Source organism: Orcinus orca, chromosome 4, assembly GCF_937001465.1.
Source record: "Orcinus orca chromosome 4, mOrcOrc1.1, whole genome shotgun sequence".
Lineage (NCBI taxonomy): Eukaryota > Metazoa > Chordata > Mammalia > Artiodactyla > Delphinidae > Orcinus > Orcinus orca.
Window position 1 is genome coordinate 97,048,709 of NC_064562.1, and position 17,435 is coordinate 97,066,143.

A 17,435-nucleotide genomic window follows, 5' to 3' on the forward strand; every position below is an offset into this window, starting at 1 on the left:
ATTGCAGAAGGGGTTCGATGTAATTGTAGAAAATGTAAATTTACAAAATAAAAAAAATCACATAGTTTATGATTGGCAAGTAACTCTTAAAGCATTATATTTCATTGAAAACATACTTTTTTTCTAAACTGATTTACACAACAGTAAAACCAAAAACTTTTAGTCATGCTAGATTCTGTAACATACGACGTGTTAGGAAGTCACCTGGCAATGATTTGCCTGAGATGGAGTTAATAAGATGGGTGCTGTCACTATGCAAGATAAAAACATAGATAGGAAAACAATTGAGTGTTACATAACGTTTGTGCTTTGTGTAAAAGTATTTCTCTATGAAGAGGCTTTTATCAGTGACAGATTTGGAAATTTAACAAAACTGTACTAGTGTAATGTAATTTATTCCTGGGGTTGGGGGTGTCTTTTTAGATGAAAACACAAGACAGTTTCTCCATTTGAATAGGAGAGGTAGCAACCTGAAAAGGTTTACTGAACATGAAAACTTGAAATGCTATAATGCTCTAAGGAATTAAATGATTCAGCCATGAATCACAAAGAGGATATAAATTACCAAAAGTGTTTGCATAATTGTAATGTTCAAGTGCCCGTTATAGTACATTACTGTAGGATTCTAAAGAAATTCTATAAAAGAATTCCACTACTAAATTGTAGAAATTATGCTTCCTTTTCCTCCTTGTATTAGTATTAGGCCATTCATTTAGCTTTCAAAATTTGCCATTTAATACAAGCTTTTACTCATTTGAACTTGTGCCAGGATTCTATTTCTACTGCTCCCATATGAAGAGTAGACTACTAAAGTAAGAGGCAGAGCCTACAAGGAGCCCAACAACAACAAAATGCATTTAACAAATATTAATTGATCACTTACAATCTGCCAGTTGCCCTTCTAGGAATACAGATATTAAGACATATGAAATACCTGACAGCAAAGAGCTTACATTCTATTGAAGTATAATAGCAAAATAAACAGTTAATAGATTAATAAATATATGGTTGATGGTGATAGGCGTTACAAAAAAAATAAACAGAGGTAAAAGTTGATAGATAATGCTAGGGTGGAGGTTAATTTTATTTTATATTGGGTAGTCATGTCTCACTGATGAAATGTTATTTGAGCAGAAAAACACAGGAAGTGAAGGAGGACGTCATGCAAATATAAAGAAAAAGCATGTTCTATGCAGAGGAAACATGTACACAGACCTTGAGTGAACAGCTTGTCTGTTGCATTTGAGGAATAGCAAGGAAGCCACTAAAGAGGTCACAGAGATGTGAGAGGAAGAAAGTAATGATGTGTAAACTTCTAGCCCATAGAAAGGCTTTGATTTTCATTTAGTGTGAAAGGGAAGATACCGAAAGATCTTTTAGCAGCAGAATGAAACCATCGGGTTTTATTTTTAGGTTATCGTGCCAAAAACAGACTGGGGAGGAGGAAGAAGTGGAGCAAGTTTGGAAGCAGGGAAACCAATCAGGTCAATAATTCAAGAATATATGATGGTGTTTTTACCAAGTCGATGTTAATGGAAATGGTGAGACATGGTTTATTTGGCATTTGTTTTGGTAGTTGATGAACATGATTTGCTGATGAATGGGAAGGTATATGTGCAAGACAGAATACGTCAACATTTATTTTATCTGCAGAAAGAGAAGGTTGGAGTCTTCCTTTCCTGATATTAAGAGAACTTTGGGTGGAGATGTCTTTTTTGATTGAATAACACAAAGATTATTGGGATTTAGGCATACAGTGAGTGGCAATAGTAAATGCAAAGCTTAAGAAGTAAAACATTCAGAATGGATGTCATCAAAGAAGCATTGTGATGGATCTTCTGTTATGTGAATGAATAAATGAGTGAAGCCACTTGGGGTTCAGGTAGGATTTAGGGTGAAGACAACTACTAAAAATCCGACCTTACAAGTTCTCAGTGAAGGAGAGGGTGTAATCAGACATGTGTTATTGAAGTTACCAAATATAATGAAGGTAGAAAATTAGAATAATAAGAAGTATAAAAATGCAGAGGTTTTAAAAAGAGGTGCAGGGATTTGAAAAGAGAATTTCAAAGAGTAAAAACGAGGTGAGGCATACTCCTGATCCTAAGGACAACAGCATTTGGAAGATTATTCCCTACTTTGAAAAAAAACAAAAGATTCCGAAAAGAACTGGTTTTTACTAAGGCAAAGAGACGTGATAAATTTTCAACAAAGAATTTTCTGATAAGCAGGATAATTATTTCCTATGAAACAGGGCATACAGAGGAAAAGGCTTGGAAGTAAAATAGATCATACTGAAAATAAGAATAAGGAAAAAGATAAAAGACAAATGATAAGGTTGAAAACCTGTACCTTTGACAGAGACCTAGTGTAACAGGAGTTTTCAGCTGTGGTTTACTGATTTTAGGATAATACAGGATGATGCTTCTAGAGCAAAAAATGGCTTCCTTTATTAATTTTTATTAATTAAATTTAATTTTAATTAGCTTAATTATTAATTTGTTAATTAAGGATTAAATATTGAAGTATCTTAAAAATAAAAGTAAAACATATGTTATATTAACACTAATCAAAAGAAAGCTTTGATGTTTATATTAGCATGATGCAAAATGGATTTTAGAACAAAATACATTACTAGACCTAAAGAAGGTCATTTCAAAATTATAAAGTAGTAAAAGGGTCAATTCATCAGAGAAGTATAACAATTCTTGATTTTTAGACACCTAATAAAAGATCTTTGGGACACATGAAACAAAAGCTTATATGTTGGAGGAGAAATAGAAAAATTGACAATTATGTTAGAAAATTTCAACAGCCCTCTTTTAATATTTCATACAAATAGTCTGCAAATCCAGAGGACATAGAAGACTTGAACAAAATTATCAACTAATTAGAAATGACTGATAATATAGAAAACTGCCCAACAATAGCAGAATTCACACACATTAATCAATGACTTTCTTTGAGAAGGTCAAAAATTGATAATTTTCTAGTTACTAATTCTTACTGCTATCAGGAATGAGAGAAGTAGCATATTCCTTGAAAGACACAAACTATTGACACTCACTCAAGAAGAAACAGAAAATATGAATAGACTTACAAAAAGTGTATTTCACATTAAAATTATGCCCACAAATAAAATCCAGGAAGAAGCAGTCCTAATTCTATACAAATTCTTCAAAAGACTGAGGAATAAAGAATACTTTCTAACTGAGTGTTCAAGGCCAGCATAACTCTATCAAAACCAGAAAAAAAAATTATAACACAATATCATTCATGAACATAGATTCAAAGGTCTTTCAGACGTTTTACTAAAATAAACCCAAAACATATAAAAAGGTTAATGCATGTTGACAAAGTGAGTTTTATTTCAGAAATGAAAGTATAATAACTTACCAAAGGACATGCATATGATACTTTTAATAAGTTTAGAAAAATCTTTAGGTAAAAGCCAACATCCACTATGGATAAAACTCATCGAACTGTGAATAGAATAACAAACAAAAAACAAACAAAAAAACCCAGAACTCATTATGATAAAGGGCATCTACAAAAGAAAAAAAAAAAAAACAATCAAACATCATGTTTAATGGTGAAACCCTGAATATTTGCTCTCTAAAATAAAGAATAGCAAGGATGTCCTCTCTCACCATTTCAAACAACACTGAACTGAGATTTCAGCTAGTGCAATAAGGCAAGAAAGAAAAGTAATAGTCTTGTTTGGAAAGAGAGAAGTAAAATTTATTTACAAAAGGCATAATTGTCTACATCTGTGATAAGAATTGGCAAGGTTTCAAAAATCAACAACAAATAAACAATCACGTATTTCTACATTCTAGCCATAAACAAAATTAAAAATACCATTTACAGTAGCAAAAAACATATGAAAAACTTAATGAAAAATGTGTAAGACCTACACTGAAGACAAAAAAAGATTAGTAAGATAAAAAGAAAAATAGATTGAAAGCTATACGGTATTCATGGATCTGAAGACTTAATATTGTCAGATGTCAATTTTCCCAACAGATAAAATGCTATGCCAATTAAAAATTTCAGCAGTCTTTTATTTTTATTGTGAGAAATTGGCAAGCTAATTCTAAATTCAAATGAAAAATAAAAGGACTTAAAACAGCAAAATAAAAAAAAGAAAAAAATAGAGAACATATAGATACTGACTTCAAGAGGTTTTACAAAACTGCAAAAACAAGACAATGAGGTAATGATGATAATAGACAAATCAATGTAACCAAAAATAGAGTCCAGAAAGAGATTCACACATCTTTGATCAATTGGTTTTTGACAAATATTCATAGCCATATCAATGGAGAAAAGATAGTCTTTTCTAGATATGGTGCTGGAACAATTACATATCATACTGAAAAAAAAAGGATGTTGATCCAAAGGTCACATCAGATATAAAAATTAGCTCAAAATGTATCATAGACTGAAATATAAAAGCTAGAAGTATAAACACCCTAGGAGAAAACATACAATAAAAATATTTTTCATCTCAGTTTAGCAAAGATTTCTCAGAACATGAAAATCATTATCCATAAAAGAAAAAAATATACTAATTTGGTGTGATCAGAATGAAGAACTTTTGTTTCTTGAAAACACTGTTAATTTTTGTTTAAACAGAAAAAGCCATAAAATTGGAGAAGGCTCTTGCAAATCATATGTCTGATAATGGATGTTTACTCAGATTATTAAAAAATAAAAATAAAAGACCTTACTAATTGTAAAACAGAGTAGGAACCCAATTGTATATATGAAAAAAATATTTGAAGAATCACTTCACCAAAGGTACACAGATGGCTTATAAGCACATGAAAAAATGCTCAACATTTAGACATTAAAGAAATACAAATTAAAATCACAATGAGATGCACCTACACATCTATCAGAAAAGCTGAAACTATAAAGGCTGATTGTACCTAGTCTGGGCAAGGTTGTGAAGCAATAGGAAATCTCATAAACTGCTGATGGCATATAACATGATACATTGTGAAAAACAGTTTGAAAATTTCCTAAAATGTTGAACATGTTCTGATTATATGAACTAGCTATTCTTCTCTGAGGCATTTACACAAAAGAAACAAAGCCTATGTTCATAAAAAATCTTGGAAACAATGCAAATATCTATTAACATGACAATGATAAACAAATTATGATATTTCCATACATGAGAATGCTTTTCAACATAAAAATGAACTGTTGATTGATAAACAGATTACGATATATCCACACATGAGGATACTCTTCAGCATAAAAATGAACTATTGATGTACACAACTTAGATGATTCTCAAAATAATTTTGCTGAGTGAAAGAAGCCAGAAAATAAAGAATATATATACTGTGTGATTTCATTACTGTAAAAAAATCTAGAAAATATAAACTAATGGATAGTCACAGAAAGTCACCAAATATATCAGTCTGATTTTGGTAGCCTTCTTCTGTGTCTTCATGACTTCCTACACTTGGTTATCATAGGATTTGTCACACCACATTGAAACCTGAACTCTTTTTCTTATTTTATCTTGCTAGAATACATATCCTTGAAGTTATGGACATTTGAACTCTCAGTTATTAGTAGAAATTCTATCCCACAGTAAGATTTCAAATATAAAAGCCAGAGTTTTACAATGACATCTAAGCTTTTACATGAACTAGCCACTCATTTAACCTCTGTGACCTCATTCTTGCTACTCCTCACTCACTCGCAGTGGCATCCTTGATATTCTTCAGATATGCCAAGCGTGATCCAAACTTAAGGCCTTTGCAATAGCCAATCCTTTTGTCTGGAGTAGCCTTACTGCTGACAGTTCTTGGCAAACTGTCTCACCTTTTCACTTCTTTGCTCAAATGTTGCCTTCACTATAACTACACTGAGCTTTCAACTTAAAATTTTAACTCCCAATCCCTGCTCAGCAATCTTGATTTTTCTCACCCTGATCTAATTACTTCTCCACTGTACTCCTTATCTTTGGACATATACATAACTTCCTTATTTATATTTCTTACTTTTATTTTATCTCCCTCATTAAAATAAAAGCTCAGCAAAGCCCAGTGTTTCATTCACCAGCATAATCTAATGTAGCATCTGCCATGTAGTGGGTGCTACTTGATAAATTATTGAATAAATTAATGTTGAAAGAATGCATAGTTACAAAATTTTTTCTTCAAAAAATAAATTATATAAAGCATAGCTTGGATTTACTTAGAAGATATTCTATAGCATATAGTGGACCAAATACATGAAACTAAAAGAGACAATCATACAAATTATCAATTCATAACTACTCCAAAACTGTATATTCCCACTTTTAGGTCATCTCTGAAGACCCTAAAATAATCTCTCAAAGGAAAGAAATTTTTAAAAAAACAGCTTTGTTTTCAGTAGATAATTTAACAAAGCAAAAGCTACATAGAATATCATCAGTAATCATCATAAATTTTTTTCTAATTTATTTATTTTTAGTTGTGTTAGATCTTTCTTGCTGCAAGTGGGTTTCTCTAGTTGCAGCCAGCAGGGACTACTCTTTGTTACAGTGCACGGACTTCTCATTGCAGTGGCTTCTCTTGTTGAGGAGCACGGGCTCTAGGCATGCAGGTTTCAGTAGTTATGGCACGTGAGCTCAGTAGTTGTGGCTCATGGGCTCTAGAGCGCAGGCTCAGTTGTTGTGGTGCATGGGCTTAGTTGCTCCACAGCATGTGGGACCTTCCCAGAACAGGGCTCGAACCCATGTCCCCTGCATTGGCAGGTGGATTCTTAATGACTGTGCCATCAGGGAAGTCCCAATAAATGTTTTTAATAAACATGAAATTATAACTCTGAAGTGTACTAAAATTAAACCACCAGCTAAGGGTGAGGAGATGAGAATAAACATTCATTTTCCAAATAAGTGGAATGTAATACCTGCTTTAGTCAAAGCATATGGAATTGTTCATATTGACAATAAAGGAATGTGCAACCAGAAATCATAGAAATTTATATTTTAAATTTGTAAAGAATTTCAAAATGAAGGGTATACAACTTTTAAATGATACCTAATGCTATATAATGACAGGATGACAGGTTGTGACAAATAGCATTTTAAAAGCTCTGCTCATAATGGAACTGAAGGTGTCATTTCCCTATAATTTTACATATGTCATTAATTTTCTATATCTGGATACAACATATTATCAAACAGATGGTCATCAAGGACTAAATCATTTTTAATAGAACATAATAATTTGAACTTACATCTATTAATCATTTTCAATCTAACATTCATAGCCTAGCTAAACATTTCATGTTACTAACAAAATTAAAGAAAAAATGGAAAAAAGTTGTGTTTAACAGAGTATTTTTCAAAACTGTATTTAAGTGAAAATTTTTGCCAATATTTGTTTTCTAAAACTTTTAATGTAATTTTATAACCTGGATATATGACCAATTCATGCAATGTAAAATTTGTTGGAAAATAAAGAAAAAATGACATGTATATTTAAAATTTGTAGAAGGTTTTAATAAAGAGCACTTAATTATATAATTTCTGTTGTGATATGTCAGCTAATAGAAATTGATAACTGGTATAAGACATAGTTTTTAAAATTATAGTTTATTACCAAAATATTGAACTAACTTGAGTTTTTGGATTTTCTCTTCTAAAGTCAATTCTGGAGAAATTTTACAAATGAGAAAGATAAATATGTTTCAAATACTAACAACAAAAAAAGAAACACTAATAAATCCCTGAGAAGACTCAAAGCTGTCTTCCACTGATATATTTTAGATCCCGCTTCTGCATTTGGGACAGTTTTAAACTGGCCCCTCACAGCAGAAATCAGTCCAAATTATAAGAGGATTATAAGGCTGTATAAAATCCTTGAAGGGGTAAGGACTTGATACAATTTTTTTAGAGAGACCGGCTTCCTTAGGTATTATTCCTCCACACTTCTCCCTCCAAACACCTAGGGCTGATGGACGATAAATTGTGAAAACTGATTCCTCCCAGTGATGCTTCTCAATAAGGGTTTAAAATTGAAACTTTGACTATAGTATTTCCCGTATAGAGTTAACATAAAGTGTGAGTGGTCAGTATAAGTTCTGAAATACTTGTGATTCTGAATCCTTGCCTCATTGGTACATTTCTCATTAAATTATCTAATTCTCCCATGGAGTGGTGACTGGCCTTCAATCTTTCACTGAAGCACAGAGTAGTCATAGCAGAAATATATACAAAAAATATACCGCAAAAAAAAAAAAATATATATATATATATATCAAAGACAAAAAGAAGAGTGTAAATGATGCCCAAGAGAAAGAACAGATAACCTGAAATGTACAAGAGTCACAGTAAGAAAATTCTCAATAGTAATAGCATATAGAAAAAGACTGTTGACTGTGTGTGTGCTTTTCTACGTATAGATGGAAAAGGTATTTGAAACTAGATATTGTACATCAAGCCAAACTATTGATTAAATGTGAGAGCACAATAAAAATTCCCTGGAGAATGTTAGGTCTTAAAATATTTGTCACACAGAGACACACATTTAAAAAAAAAATTGGAGGACAACTCAATTTATTAGAGGAGACACATATTTTGAAGGGAAGATTGAGTATAATAAGCACTGCAAAAATTTATTTAATCCTTAAATTCTGAGTTTCCTAAATCTGAGTATTTGTCCAATTCTTCATCTTTAAATAAAACCCATGCAGCTTTTTCATGAATTCTGGAAAATCTGTCCATTTTGATCTCTCTCTCTTTCTTGTTAATTGAAATCTCAATAGCACTTAACTGTGGAATTAGTCTGACCTACTGTTCTAGACATTTCTGCAATACATGGGGTAGTGTGTGTGTGCATGTGTATTTAGTTATTTAATTTTTTTTTTTTTTTTTTTTTGCGGTACGCGGGCCTCTCACCGTTGTGGCCTCTCCTGTTGCGGAGCACAGGCTCCGGACACACAGGCTCAGTGGCCATGGCTCACGGGCCCAGCCGCTCCGCAGCATGTGGGATCATCCCGGACTGGGGCATGAACCTGTGTCCCCTGCATCGGCAGGCAGACTCTCAACCACTGAGCCACCAGGAAAGCCCTATTTAATTTTTTACAAGTTTTACTTTGCTATGTGATTTTTAAAGAGACATAATTTTAATAAATTATGATTTGTTGAAATTTTTTTGAAGTTTTATCAAGTGGAATGGAATTTGTGTGAATTAAAGAGGTACATCTCCATTTTTTTAAAATAATAAAACAGACTGGTCTCTAAAAATGGCCCAAAGAAGTACATTATATTTAGTAAGTTAAAACTGAAAATGTACTATAATGTATTTCTGGTCATGGAGAACTAAGACAAAGGAAATATTTTCCTACCTTTATTTTAATTTACCTCTTTATTTCAAATTCTATTAGTTCACATTGATGACTATTATAAGAGGAAAAAAGACTATTTTTCAGAATAAAATATAGTGTTATTCACTAAACAAATGTCAAAATTTAACAAAGTATGTATACTGATTTTGAACGTGAGTTTGAAAGTTTGTAAGAGCAAATTATCATGGGAGTTGACTTAAAATTAACCAGCCTTCTCTGCATTGCTAGGCAGGATAATCAAGCATCAGTAAAAAAATTTAATCTCTGTACAAATTACCCTGGGTGCATTACATCAAGTGTCCATGTAAGAAGTACTCAGTCACCAATCAAGTTCTATAATTTGGATTGAGTGACATGCGATTTTTAAAAACTGGGACGTATATTCAAAGTGATTGGTTTTTCTTCTCCTTCTTTGTGTCTTAATAAATTGTATATGTCTATCCTAATTGGAAATACAGTAAAATACATGGTTTTTCATCTCAACTGTAACACTTCTAGAGGTTTAATTACCAGTCTCTGAATGTCCTTTACAGCAGTGTAACAAAAAATAAGGACGATTAATGATGATTCATGAAGTATTTGTTATGCTTCACAAGGAGATAAGGAGCTTGTACAAAAATGTAGATCACTTTGTCACTAAACACACCATTTATTTCAGCTGACTTTTTTTTCTTTCTTCATACCAAGACTTTCTCAAAAAAGGAAGCAATGACTTGCATTTTCTCTCAAGCTTCTATCTCCTCCTGGCCAAATAACCCACGGTTCAAAGCACAACTACTTTGAATACCATTATTTCACACTATTCCTAACATAGTCTTTAATTAAGTGACTTTCTGTCCAACTATGTTAATTTGACGAAGTAAAAGACACACATACAAAAAGATCATTCTTAATTTACATAGATTTCCAAACTCTGAACTTTCTGTATAAGACCCAGTGAAGAATTTTCAAATAACAAACAAACAAAAAATGCCAGAAATATTATTAGGTCAGCCTTAGGCAAAAAGTGACTCAGAGTCCACCTTACTCTCTCCCAGGAAGTATATAGTAGTCACTAAATCTACTACCCTGAGGCAGTGATATCAAATTCCTTAGGTTAGAAAGTTTTAAGAAAAGTTTGTGTGGGTTCATTTCATTTACAGTTTGACAGAGATTTTGCTGTTTGTATATTTTAATTGTTGATTTTTAAGGAGTAATAACTATGTTTTAAATTCATGCTGGTATTTGAATACTGTGGGATAATTTTACGAAAATTGGATATCCATTCTTCCTAGGAAACAGAAATTACAGAATAGTAGTGCTTTTCAGATCTGACCTCTTTGACTAGTTGATGCTTCAATATAAATACAGTAGAAAAAGTGACATTCAAGTATACAATATTTTCTATAAATAAATTAAGATACACTGGAAGCCTAAAATAAATTGGAATGACTAGACTCCAGTAAGATCTTTTCCATTCAAAATAAACTGTAAAGTGAATTTTATACACATACAGCTCAGAGATGTCAATGTTCATTAAGACAATGGATAAAATCAATTTGTTGAGATTTCAGGGACATTAATATTGTCACTTACTAGATGAACAATGGCTGATATTTCTGATTATGGTTTCTTGTCAAAATACTATACTCCTCAAAGAGTAATATTATGAATTTTTATTGCTTGTTATTAATCATAAAGGATATACAATCATTATAAGGAGAGTAGGAAAAATATGACATCAGTAAGGGCATGTAGAAAATAGGAAATGCTAAGAAAAATACCTTCCCATACTTCTCAAGTTAACACAATATAACAGGTCTCAGAAATATTTCTTAAAATTATTATGTGTTAAATTCATTTTGGTAATTCTTTTCTACTTGCAAATTTAGGAGTTGAGGTATATGATAAATATTACACAAAAGCAATCTCAAGGATTTTTTTTTAAATTCCTAATAAAAGACACATCCAAAAGGATTGTCTCTGTTCTGATTTAATTAACAAACTGTAAATTAACTCACCCATTTCATCATAGTGTATCAGGCACTAATAACATTTTTAATAGTCATACCTGATGCAGTAGATACTATCTTTTAGACACACTGATCAGAAGCCAGCAAATAAACAAGAAAACTGTAGTTTAAGCATCCACCTGCATCAATATGGGACTATATCAGACAATCTTTTGACCACAACATAACAATGAACAGAAGTCATACATGGTCTGTGATGAACCTACTGATGAAGTAGAAGAGACTGTGATGTTAATATATATAGAATCTTTATTACATTGTAAAACCAATATAAGCAGGCAAAGCAGAATCCAATGATAAAAATACTCAGGTCACACTCATTAATTATTTTATTTTTATATGTGTAGATCAGTAGTTTAATAGTCAATCAATATTCAAATTTTTATATTTTGAAAATTTTAACAAAAGTAACAAACCTAGAAACTAGAAAATTGTATCTACATGAAAAATACTGTTTTGCCAGTGCCATAGAGGAAGACTATAACAAAAAAAAGGTTAAAACTTCACAAGAGTTTTATTTTTTTCTGCTTTATTTAATTAAAAGGTCATGATCATAACCTAAAAGTGGTATTAAACCAATTTGAGAAATTATTTTTCCATAAGTTATAATACATTAGTTTGGTGATTAATTCAAAACAATTATATTACAAGCTTTAGTGTTCTTGCAGTGAGTACCACTTCATAAACAAATGAGTCAGGAAGTTTAAACTAATGATCATTCTAAATGTTATTCAGAGAGAATATTCTGTTCTTAACATATTTCAGATAGTCTACAAAAGGCAAAATGGATCTAAGTAATCTTTAGATTAGATAAAATTTGAAAGAATTATGTGTTTCCTAAAGGATGTATGAAGTACCTTCTCCATGTAAAGCACTGTCCTGGGCTTTGTGGAAAACATAACGAGGAGTAAGATGTGGTTCTTGCTTCAAGAAACATATATTATACTAAGGTTTAAGAGACAAAGTAGCATCTCTTCTTTAAGAAAAATAGTGCCTATTCACTTTACTGAAATGATAACCTCACTGCTTTAATTCTCTACCATATTATTCCAGTGTATGCAGGCTGCTATAATAGAAACATCACAGATTAAGTGGCTTAGAAAAAACAGAAATGTATTCTCACAATTCTGGAGCTGGGAAGTCTAAAGTCAAGGCACAGGCAGATTCAGTTTCTGGTGAGAGCTCACTTCCTCACAGATGGCCATCATCTCACCGTGTCCTCACACAGTGGAAGGAGTGAGGAAAATCTCTAAGATCTCTTTTAAAAGGACACTAATCCCATTCATGAGGGCTCTACCCTCATGACCTAATCATCTCCCAAAGGCCCCACTTTTTAGTACCACCACCTTGGGGGTTAGATTTCAGCATATGACTTCTGGGGAGACACAAATATTCAGACCATACATATATAAACAGGGCAAGACACAGAAAAAAAGAAAATTCTCCTTTTAATTTTCCTATTGTTTTCAACTACAAAAAGATTGAAATTTAATTTGCTTCTTAAGTGATTCATTTGAGTAATTCATTCATATCCAATGCATCTAAGCCCAAGACCATTCAGCCTAAAGTTGCGTACTCAACATATCCAAAAACATATTTCTTCAGAATATTCCATTTGTTTTCCTCACAGGACTTAGTATAATTATTAGATAGATAGATATAGATGTATATATATACACACACACCTACATGTATATATGCATATTTTTTTCTGTTTAATGATAATCATGCAAAGAAATCTTAAACTTAAGGAAAGTGGGATGCTTGTCTTGTTTGTTACTTAATATCCAGTTTTTAGCCCAGATTCTGCCCCATAATAGGAGTTCAGTCAAAAATTTTGGAATTAGTTAATGGACAAATCTATAAGATAATGGATAGACAATGGATGAAATTATCTTTTCTGGTATGATTTTATATCACTTGCCTAAAATTTTCTTTATTCCCTTTAAGATTCCCTTCTTTTATTTTGAATCATTAAACAAAAACTTCCTGAATGATATGGACCTTTGTCTCAAAATGATTTGAACAACATTGTGAGATATGGAATGGAGTCCATAAGAAAATAAATGTAAACCAGACCCTTTAACTTGTCTCTACTACTGAATACCTAGTACTTCCACAGGTGCAGGTCTCTGTGGCAATAGCTCCAGCTTACTTGTGTGACACTGTCCAAAATTGTAAAGGGTCTGAGAGGTTTTTTTTTCCTTTACTCACAAGCTAACAAGTGAGTCTGCCACAGTTTCATGGGTGCTGATAGAAGACACAGACTCCTGGTTCAGAAATAAAAGACAGTTTATTATTCACAGCAATAGTGACAGCCAGTATTAGCAGTATTTGTGTGTGTGTGTGTGTGTGTCAGTTCTCTGAGCCCCAGTTTCCACATGAAGCTACAAAAGAGAGGCAGGGAATATCTGCAGACACAATGGGTTGCCTTAAAAAAGAAGGAAACATGCTTGCACTTTGACCTGAAAGAAGATACTATCTCTGTCTTACAACTCTGTTCAACATACAAACATCCTTCAACAGATAGGCTAGAACAGATAGGGCAGAAACACAGGAGATGGATAGAAAATTGTCTCCTCAAAGCATACTTAGAGATTCCCCACTTGGGACAGAGTTTGAAAATACTGCAGGATGTCACATGGATAAGATAAGGTGAATACTGGCTGATTAGGGATTGTGAAGGACCAAATATTGTTAGACAGTTCTGGGGTCCTACTGGATCCTCAGGCAAGTTTCGCAGAATTGAAACAAGAAGCCATCAAAATCTGAGCCCAACTATCCAAGATGTATGTTTGTAGTTCTAGTCCCTGTGGGGCTATCCCCTGGAGCCAATGTCTTTAATTGAGTTGGAGTAGTTTCCTTAACAGTGTACCCCCATTTATTCTGAAAGAGAAACAATATGCAAAAGGAAAAATGACACATGGAAGCCCCTTGGTCTTCAGTGGTGTATAGACTTTATTTCCTTGGGATGGATTTGTTCCACATTCGACTTACTACGTGAGAGAAAACTAGAGTGCCTCATAATAGAATTTAAATTGGAGGTGTGGCAAAGGGAAGCTTACCCAAGATTATAAAATCATGGGAAATTTCATTTAGACAAGCAATAAATTTGAAAGTGCTTTTGTTCTTGTTAATATGAAAGACTCTTCACCTAATCATAATTTTATGTTGATACTATATGGTGACTTTGAATGCAGTAAAAGTGTAAGAATTTGCCTTTGAGATCACAGGGAGTCTGGTGGTAGTTTAATGATGAGAAGACTTTAATTTAGAAAGGATAGCCTACAAATTATTAATAAATTTGGATATGGTAGTGAAATATGACAACACTTAGAACAACAGGGCAAAGAAGTAGAACAAAGCTGTTTAATACAGTCAAAAGATAATGCTTTTGGACCTGGTAAAGAAATGGTCATTCTTTGGAAGGAGAAATTGAGGCTGTTGATATTTTATAACTAATTTTCTGAAATAAGGATAGAAAGGGTCATCTAAGCTGCAGCCAAAATCTCATACAAAGCAGCAGGAGAATGATCCTGCCCTAAATAATGGTTTTTCTAAATGGTCATGTTAAGGGGCAGGATAGATGAGGCATTGTAGGTCTGTAACCATCAGATTCATACACTGACTTAAAGGCGATCAAAACGTTTTCAAAGTAATAGGTATTATTCATCTTCTTTTATCACAGACAAGAAAAAGAATCACTAATGGGCTCTTTTTTTTAAAGGAGGTAAACAACAACAAAAAACTGGGTAAGGCATACTAAAATAATAGCATAGATTGAACATAGGTATTGTTAAAGCATGAATACAGAGGATAGGAGTTCTGGTACAGAGGGAGGGAAGGGCAACCAGGTGGCAGAGTAGAATAAAAGGAACTCAGGTAATAAATTCAGGAGAAATTACTCATTATCCAGAGCCTGTAAGGAGTGTGGAGTGGGGGTGGACAGGGTGGGGGGGTGGGCAGGGGATAGTAAGAGAGATCTAACAGCAGAGAGAGGAAACAGACAGACCAGAGGAAAGTTTACAACATTTTAGACTCTAAAGGGAGAACTCCCAAGGCAGAATAGGAAAAGAAATAAAGGTATTTATAAGATTAAACACAGATAGGTCACTCATTGTTACACTGGCCACTTCAAACTCACACATGGTTTTAATAATGTAATAAGGAAAATTACCTGGAAATGAAAAATTTTAAAAATTGTTTACTTTGTTTAATTAGCTCTACCAGATAGTAGACAGAGTTGAAGACAAAGCATGATGTCATGACAGGGAAGAATATGAATTACATGCTTTAAAAAGAAGGTAAAATACAAGATAGCCTGGACTTTCCTCACTGAGTCATGTGTGAATCTTGTAGTTACATATCTACAATGCATCATTTTTTCTATTCCTTAATGTTGCCATTTGGAAGGACCCATGATCTAGGACAAGACTTACTTTCCTGTGCCTTTTAAGAGTTTTTGGTTGCTGCTTAGTTTACCCACTCTCCTGTTAATCATCACCACAAAAATCTGGACCCACCCAGAGGAAGGGGTAGTAGAGAAAATCAACAATTTTGAGAATCTCTTTAAGAAACAGGGTATAGGGCCTTCCCTGGTGGCACAGTGGTTGAGAGTCCACCTGCCGATACAGGGGACATGGGTTCGTGCCCCAGTCCGGGAAGATCCCACATTCCATGGAGCGGCTAGGCCCGTGAGCCATGGCCGCTGACTCTGCGCATCCGGAGCCTGTGCTCCGCAACGGGAGAAGCCACAACAGTGAGAGGCCCGCGTACCACACACAAAAAAAAAACAAAAAAAAAGAAACAGGGTATAAAAGTGATTTCTTTTTCTCCCAAATAACAAATTCTTGCAAGAATGACATCATATAACAAAAGAATATACAACCCATAGCAGCATTATCTTACTGGACCTAGAATCATTTACACTGTTTTTTTTCTTCTCTGAGTAAAGTAGTTATCTACACTACTGAAACCTAGAAAATGTTTGATATAATGATTACTAACTAATGTCACCTGCATTACATCAAGCCCTGTTTAAGGCTTCTGAAATACCTCTGTTCTGCAAATACTTACTAAGCCTCCTTTCCCTATCAAACCTTCTAAAAGTCTTGCCTTGATGGAACTTTGAGTCTGAAGAAGATCTGGGCAATATACATGGAAACAGCAGTGAAAATAAAATAATTACATCTTTGATTATATAATCTAAGGATGTCACATTAAATTGATCTAAGAACAGTGATAAGGATCTGGATTTCTTTACAAAGAATTTTGCCTTACACAGAAATTGACATTAGGGAAAATTATTACTGGAAATGTCCATGTAAAAATATTCCTCCGTGGGCTGACTTAATGTTCCAATTGTGATCATTGCTTTGTTCAGTTGTCATGTATTAAGCCTAGGTTTGAGTCATTGTGTTAGAAGCTGGTAATAAAAGCTTTCACACATACCTTCAACCTTTCTTCTCTTGGCTAATAAAACATGTTTTCAAGACAAGTGTTTCAAGTGTAGGCAATTTAAGAAAAATTTTACCTGAGAACTCAGATTAACATTATGAGCTAAAGGTTTGAGCTCTTTGTGATAGTTTGTATTTGAAAATATTAAATATCTAATTCTGGAAGGGTTATTCTACTCTATGCCATTCACATCAGGAATGACTATATGACTTTCTTTGGTCAATATGTCATTTGGACAGAAGGTTTAAGAACCAGCTTGTAGTTTGCCATATTTCTTTTCTTTCTGTCAAGAGACTGTCAGTGTTCTAGACATAGGTGATTCTTCAGGTTGGTCCTGGTGGGAAAATGGCATGAATGGATGGATACTTAGCATAAGTAAGGAAAAAAACCAAACAAACACGGGTTGTTGCAATATACTATGATTTAGAGTTTACTTGTTCCATCAGTGTAGCATAGCCTTTTTTTTTTTTTTTTTTTTTTTTGTGGTACGTGGGTCTCTCACTGTTGTGGCCTCTCCTGTTGCGGAGCACAGGCTCTGGACACGCAGGATCAGCGGCCATGGCTCACGGGCCCAGCCGCTCCATGGCATGTGGGATCCTCCCGGAC